General features: G+C 34.8%; 1 long non-coding RNA gene across 1 annotated transcript; it reads left to right on the forward strand.

Annotated features, from left to right (window-relative positions):
• Window positions 1-290: 290 nt before the first annotated feature.
• LOC139894428 (uncharacterized) lies at window positions 291-1601 on the forward strand. Its single transcript, XR_011774976.1, has 3 exons — window positions 291-354; window positions 873-924; window positions 1523-1601. It is a non-coding gene; the product is annotated as an uncharacterized lncRNA (long non-coding RNA).
• The last annotated feature ends 5342 nt before the right edge of the window (window positions 1602-6943 follow it).

The following is a 6943-nucleotide window of genomic DNA, read 5'->3' on the forward strand; positions in this document are numbered from 1 at the left end:
CCTTGTATATTAAAACAGAGGTCAGAGGGCGAACTTAGCAGGGTGCGCTCAGCGCACACTTAGGGGTGCGCCTGGCGCACTCCTCACTGTAGCCGGGTTCTGTTGTTTTTTTCAGATATTTTGATTGACATTTTGGTAATTTCACTTGTGGACGTGTTGGAGGCCAGTAGGTCAGATCTTGGGGTATCATTCACTCCATTTTCAACAACCTTATCTTCTTCACTTTAATTTTGGAGAGAGAGTGTGATTTCTTGAGTGAGAAAGCTTAAATCCAAGAGGAAGAAGTTGTTCTCGGGCCAAAGTGCGGGTATTAAAGTCGTTCATCTACTCACTAGCTACGTTGGGGTTGTAGTGGTAAGCTCTAATCTTGATTTCCCTACTTTGATTTTGTGTAGGGTTAGGGTTTGGGTAAATGAAGAACATAAAACCCATAATTGTTGATTTTAGGTGTTCTTGGGTAAGATGGAGTCATGAAAACTCAATGGTAACTAACTTAGGGTTTCAAAGTGTTAATTGATGTTATGAGTCCTAATTGGTTAGTTAATTACTAGCACACCTAGCTAATTGGTAAATGGGTGTTAGTTGGGTTAGTGGATGACCCGAAATGGGTGTGTTGACTTTAAATGAGTCAAAGGGGTTAATGATTTAACTAGTTTGGGATTATGGGTATGAATTACCCTAATTGTGTTATAGTTAGTGTTGATAGACCTTAATCACTAGCTTTTAAGTGATTGACGAGGGTCTTGACCCTTAAGGGTCTGTTTTGGTGAAAATGGGGCATTTAATGCATTTAAGTCATTAAATGCACTTGAGTGAATTGTTGGTGTTTAGCCCAACAAGTTTGTTTGTTGATTGAATACTTATTGTATTAGGTACTCGGCTTTGAAGCATTCGAAAGTATAAAATCATCACCAAATCGTTGAGGTGAGTGGAATAATTATATATGTATGTATATGATTTATTTACTTGTGGGGTATGGGTTAAAGTTCGATGTTGACGATACCATAACCTAGAGTATATTGTTGGTTCATTTTGATGAGGGTTTAAGTTCGATGTTGACGATACCTCATGTATGGATTTAAAGTTCGATGTTGACGAAGCCATACCGCTAGTGTAGTGAAATTCGATGAGGGTTTAAGTTCGATGTTGACGATACCTCATATGTGGGTTTAAGTTCGATGTTGATGATACCACATTTATTGGGACGAATGGGAATTAAGTTCGATGTTGACGATACCATTCGTTGAGCTAGCCTTGGGATTCGAATACTAATGGATGTTGTGAACATCAATGCTTATGTATTGTGTTATAACGTATTGTGTTGTTGCATTATATGATATTGTTATACTAGCTTATGTTATCGAGGATTTAACGTTATACATTATAAAGGTATGCTAATTATGTTGCTAGTATGTATGGGGATGTGTTGTAAGTGTTTGCAAGTAAGTAAGTTATATATCTATATGTATAATTATTGCATTCACTAAGCTTTGCTTACCCTCTCGTTGTTTATCTTTTATAGGCTCGGGCGTTGATAAGGGTAAGGGCGTACGGTTGGATTAGAGATTTTCCGCTTGTTGTTTGATAGGGGACGCTTTTGGATGTGACAGATTTTGGAGTTTGACCGAGATTTGGGTAGTTTAACCCCAAACACCATGCTCTAGTGTCGTTTGGAATTTAAACTAGTGTGGTCGAAACTCGAACTTTTGTATGAAACTCGTAAAACGGCCGATGTGGGCCCCAATTTGTAAAACTCATTTTATTATTGAATCGTGTGAGTTTTAACCATTATAACATGTTGTGAAAAGCGTTTCGTCTAAATATGTCGGGAAGTGGGAGATCTTTATTTGAAAATTGATAAAACCGGACAGAACTGAATGTGGTCCTGTGCGCGCCGCGCACCCTAAGGAGTGCGCGTGGCGCACTCTACTGATAAAAAAAAAAAGTTTTGTTTCGCGTATTCGGTTGGTTATTGGTTTGGGTTGTTACAACTCAACTTCAAAAATATGTATATATATGTTTGTAGTTCATCTCATGTACAAAACAGGGTAAAACAGCGCATTTTCAAAGACTGGCATTAAGTTCAGCAAAAGCAACTAATTTTGACGACATGATGCAAAATATATGTGAAATAACAACTGCAGGAATGAACAAATGATGTGCACCATTTATCATTCAACAAACAAACGCCAAAATATTTGGAAACTTTGGTAAAAATTTAATCATTTTTCTACGCTAATCACCCTCAATAATTTAAATTGTACTGATTTCTTGCAAATGAGGGCATTGCAAGATCTTAAGTGTGGGAAGGGGTTAAATTCTTTCAGATTTTTAAAATTTTAAACTTAAACACTTGGTTACCATTAAAAAATACTAGTAACGCAGTAGTTGTATTAGAATCTAGTGCTCTCTGATAATAAAGAACAACCCTAGTCTTATATACTGACTACCCAATTCTAGTAAAATTTTTCAAAATTTTCAAATAAATGAATTCAAAATCATGTTTATACAAATTTATGAACGATAAAACTAGGTGTTAACAGCGAAATTATTGTTACCTCGGAAAGGACATAAATTGAGAAACAACCCAAAATGTTAGAATTCATTTAAAATGGAATAGAGGACAATAAAAAGGTAAAGAAAGGAAAATAAAAGCCAAGTGTGGGAAAAATTTACCAAGTTATTTAAAACATATATCACATATTTTTGTACAAATAACTGATGATACTTTTGTTTTGGACAATTTTATCAGTTTTACCCAATCTCTTATAATATATTTGAAAGAAAAGATGGATCTACACGATGAATCAATTCCATCATTGAAAGGAAGTAAAGTCTTCCGAAAAAGACACGCGCTTCTTGATTTAGGTCAGGAAGTTGTCCTCCAGACTAGTTGTAGAGTCTACAAAAAATCTTGAAAAGTTTTCTCGAAAATCAGCTGGAAATCCACGGACCTCAGCATCAAACAGGGTCGCCAAGTGGTCAGACTTATCCTAACCATGAGAGGATCTGTCTCGTACAATGGGGGGCGCCGTGCAAATTAGCTTGATAAGACTAATGAATCAGACCCCCAGAAAGGATAATCTCCTTAAAGATTAAAAATTAGCTTTTAAGACTGATATTACTCAATCCTTGAGATTGACTTTAAAGATTGAGAATTACAAACTCATAGAATTCGATGATATCTAAACTCGAGCTTGAACGAGAAAATATTTTGATCAAATTAAAACCGATTTATTTTCTGAAAAACCATTTTCAATGCGTTCATTACCATTGAACGTAAAATCCTAAGAATTCACCGGAATTCATTAGGTCACCTGAACCAAATCAGGTGTCAACCGTAAAAACGGTGGTTGCATATCATGGTCAAAGACAGGACCTTGTGCCAGACCGAAAAACTATAGGGTGATCTTTACTATTGCTCCTACAAAGGATAGTAATTGCATCCGACATGATATAGACCATAATCAAAAGCATGTCACGGGACATTGCCTTAACAGTTGCTTGTTCAACGCTTTCCTTTACAACCAGACGGTAGTTTACCGAAAGGTAATATACGGAGCAAGTATACTGGACGTGTTGCTTTCCCAATACAAGGTTAGCAAGTGGGTGAAACAAAACCGCAAGTTTTGAGGTAAAATTTTCAAATCTGAAACCCACCAAACCCATAAAAATAATTTGCAAACACCGGTGAAGGGTTATTCCGAAAAACTTATCTAGGGTAAAAGCTAGATTGAATTTTCAAGATCAAATATTTTCATAAAGATCCAATTTCCTTAAAGGATCTAATTTTCATAGTCATGTGGGACTGTAAACCACATCGTTACAACCATTGTTCATACCGCCGTATAGAAATCACTGATGTACAAAGTGTGAGGAATAAAGAAGTGATTCTAGTATTTTTATTTCAAGACTATATTGCTTGAGGACAAGCAACGCTCATGTGTGGGAATATTTGATAATGCTAAAAACGAACATATATTTCATAGCATTATCTCTCAAGAAAGACAAGCTTTTAGTTGCAATTGTTCTATTTACAAGTAATATTCGTTTAAATAATAAAAGGTGAAGACAAAAGACAGATTCGACGAATTGAAGACGCAAATGACCAAAAAGCTAAAAAGTATAAAGTACAAAGTATAATCAAAGCGGTTCAAATTATTGATGAGAAACATCTAAAAGTTACAAGAGTACGAGCCGCAAAACACAAAGTACAAGATATTAAATAGTACGAAAGGACGTTCGAAAATCCGGAACCGGGACCAGAGTCAACTCTCAACGCGCGACGCAACGGACTAAAAATTACAAGTCAACTATGCACAAGAATATAATATAATATATAATTAATTATATATATATATTATATTATAAAATATTAAGCAGCCCACGTTGAAATTACCTGGATGAGCTGGAAGGCATTCCTTAGTGATCTCGGACCTGGAAGGCATATTAGCTTTACGATAGCGGAGCAGTCATTTCAGAATCTGCCTATAAAAGGCCACGAAATCTGCCGAGTTTTGTACTCCTTTTTTCATCAATCTCTCTCTCAATATATATAATTATATTATAATTTTAATTTTAATTTTAATTTAAGTTTAATAATAATAAGGTTATGTTAGCAAATGTTTTAAGTTTGTAAGTCGAAATTCTGCCCGTGTAATGCTACGCTATTATTAATCATTGTAAGTTATATTCAACCTTTTTAAATTAATGTCTCGTAGCTAAGTTATTATTATGCTTATTTAAATTGAAGTAATCATGATGTTGTGCTAAATATTAAAGACGGGGTAATTGAGCTTTGTACCATAATTGGGGTTTGGACAAAAGAACGACACTTGAGGAAATTGGACTATGGGCTATTAATGAGCTTTATATTTGTTTAATTGAATGATAGTTCATTAATTTAATATAAAGATTTACAATTGGACGTACCTATAAATAACCACATACACTCGATCGGACACGATGGGCGGGATATTTATAAGTACTAATAATCGTTCATTTAACCGGACACGGGAATGGATTAATAGTTAATGGACTTATTAAAACAGTGGTGAATTACATACAAGAAAAATTGGTGTAATTATAGTTTAAGTCCCCAATTAGTTGGAATATTGGACTTCGGATATAAGGATAATTTGACGAGGACACTCGCACTTTATATTTATGACTGATGGACTGTTATGGACAAAAACCAGATGGACATATTGAATAATCCAGGACAAAGGACAATTAACCCATGGTAATAGAACTAAAATCAACACGTCAAACATCATGATTACGGAAGTTTAAATAAGCATAATTCATTTATTTCATATTTAATTGCACTTTTAATTATCGCACTTTAATTTATTGTCATTTTATTTATCGTACTTTTTAATTATCTCAATTTTATTTATCGTCATTTTATTTATCGCAATTTCATTTATCGCACTTTCATTATCGTTATTTACTTTACGCTTAAAATTAAGTTATATTTATTTTTAATATTTTACATTAGGTTTTAACTGTGACTAAAGTTTTAAAATCGACAAACCGGTCATTAAACGGTAAAAAACCCCTTTTATAATAATAATACTACTTATATATATTTATATATTTACAAATATAGTTTTAAAAAAATATAGCGTTAAACTTGGCTAGCTCCCTGTGGAACGAACTGGACTTACTAAAACCTACACTACTGTACGATTAGGTACACTGCCTAAAAGTGTCGTGGCAAGGTTTAGGTATATCCGCTCTATAAATAAATAAATAACTTGTGTAAAATTGTATCGTATTTAATAGTATTTCGTAGTAAAAATATAACTATTTCGTATACACCTCTACGCACATCAGGTAGTATTCTTATGGATTCGTTCAAGGCTGCAAATCGAGAGTATAAACCAAAAGATATACGTGATGATGTAGCCAATCGGTTTAGAGTGAGCGTATCATACAATCAAGCATAGAGGGCCAAGTGTCAAGCAATAGAGATGTTACGTGGCAGTAGTGATGACTCCTTTAGAATGCTTCCCATTTACCTTCATAACCTTAAGATCCACAACCCGGGAACCATCACCAATTTGGTTACCGACAAAGAAAATAAATTTGTAATGTGTTACATGTCCATTGGCGTAGTTGTAAGTAAATATATATATTAGCAAAAACCAATTAAAATACGTACACATACTGTGAAATTTTTTGATATATACTGTGAAAATTTCATGCAGATTCGATCATTTGTGCAACATGTCCGCCCGATAATCATCGTCGATGCTGCACATTTAAAGGGTGGGTACCTGGGTACTAATTTAGTTGCTGTTGCGATGGATGGCAATAATGGAATTTTGCCATTGGCTTATGGAATTGGTGAAGGCGAGACAAACAGTGTTTGGTCATGGTTTTTTGGCAACCTAGGAGATCATTTAATGAGTTATCACACGGCATTGCAAATGTGTTTCTGGAAGCGTTTCACGCTCATTGTGCACGTCATTTATTCATGAACATCAAAACTAAATCAAACAAGATGAAATTCTTCGAATGGCACTATTTGAAAATGGTTAAGGCTTGCCGTGCATCAGATTTTTAGGATCATCTTGATGTATTTCGAAGGAGATTGAAAGCGTCTTATAAAGTGCTATGTGATGATGGTATCAATAGATGGTCCAGAAGTCAATCTACTCATATTAGGTATTCATACCTTACAAGCAACAGTGTAGAGTCTATAGACTCTCTATCGAGACATGCTCGTAAACTACCCGTTTGCATGTTGTTGGAATTTTTCCGTTGTTCAATACAGGATTGGTATTTCAAACATCGCAACAAATAAGTTAGTCTTACTTCACCGGTTACTCCATATGTTGAACGTAAACTAGCCAAGAGGACGGACAAATCAAGAAGATGGCGAGCATTTCCATCGACAAATGATCTAATAGAGGTACATGATGGATGAAAAAATGGT

This window comes from Rutidosis leptorrhynchoides, chromosome 2, assembly GCF_046630445.1.
Source record: "Rutidosis leptorrhynchoides isolate AG116_Rl617_1_P2 chromosome 2, CSIRO_AGI_Rlap_v1, whole genome shotgun sequence".
Taxonomy (NCBI): domain Eukaryota; kingdom Viridiplantae; phylum Streptophyta; class Magnoliopsida; order Asterales; family Asteraceae; genus Rutidosis; species Rutidosis leptorrhynchoides.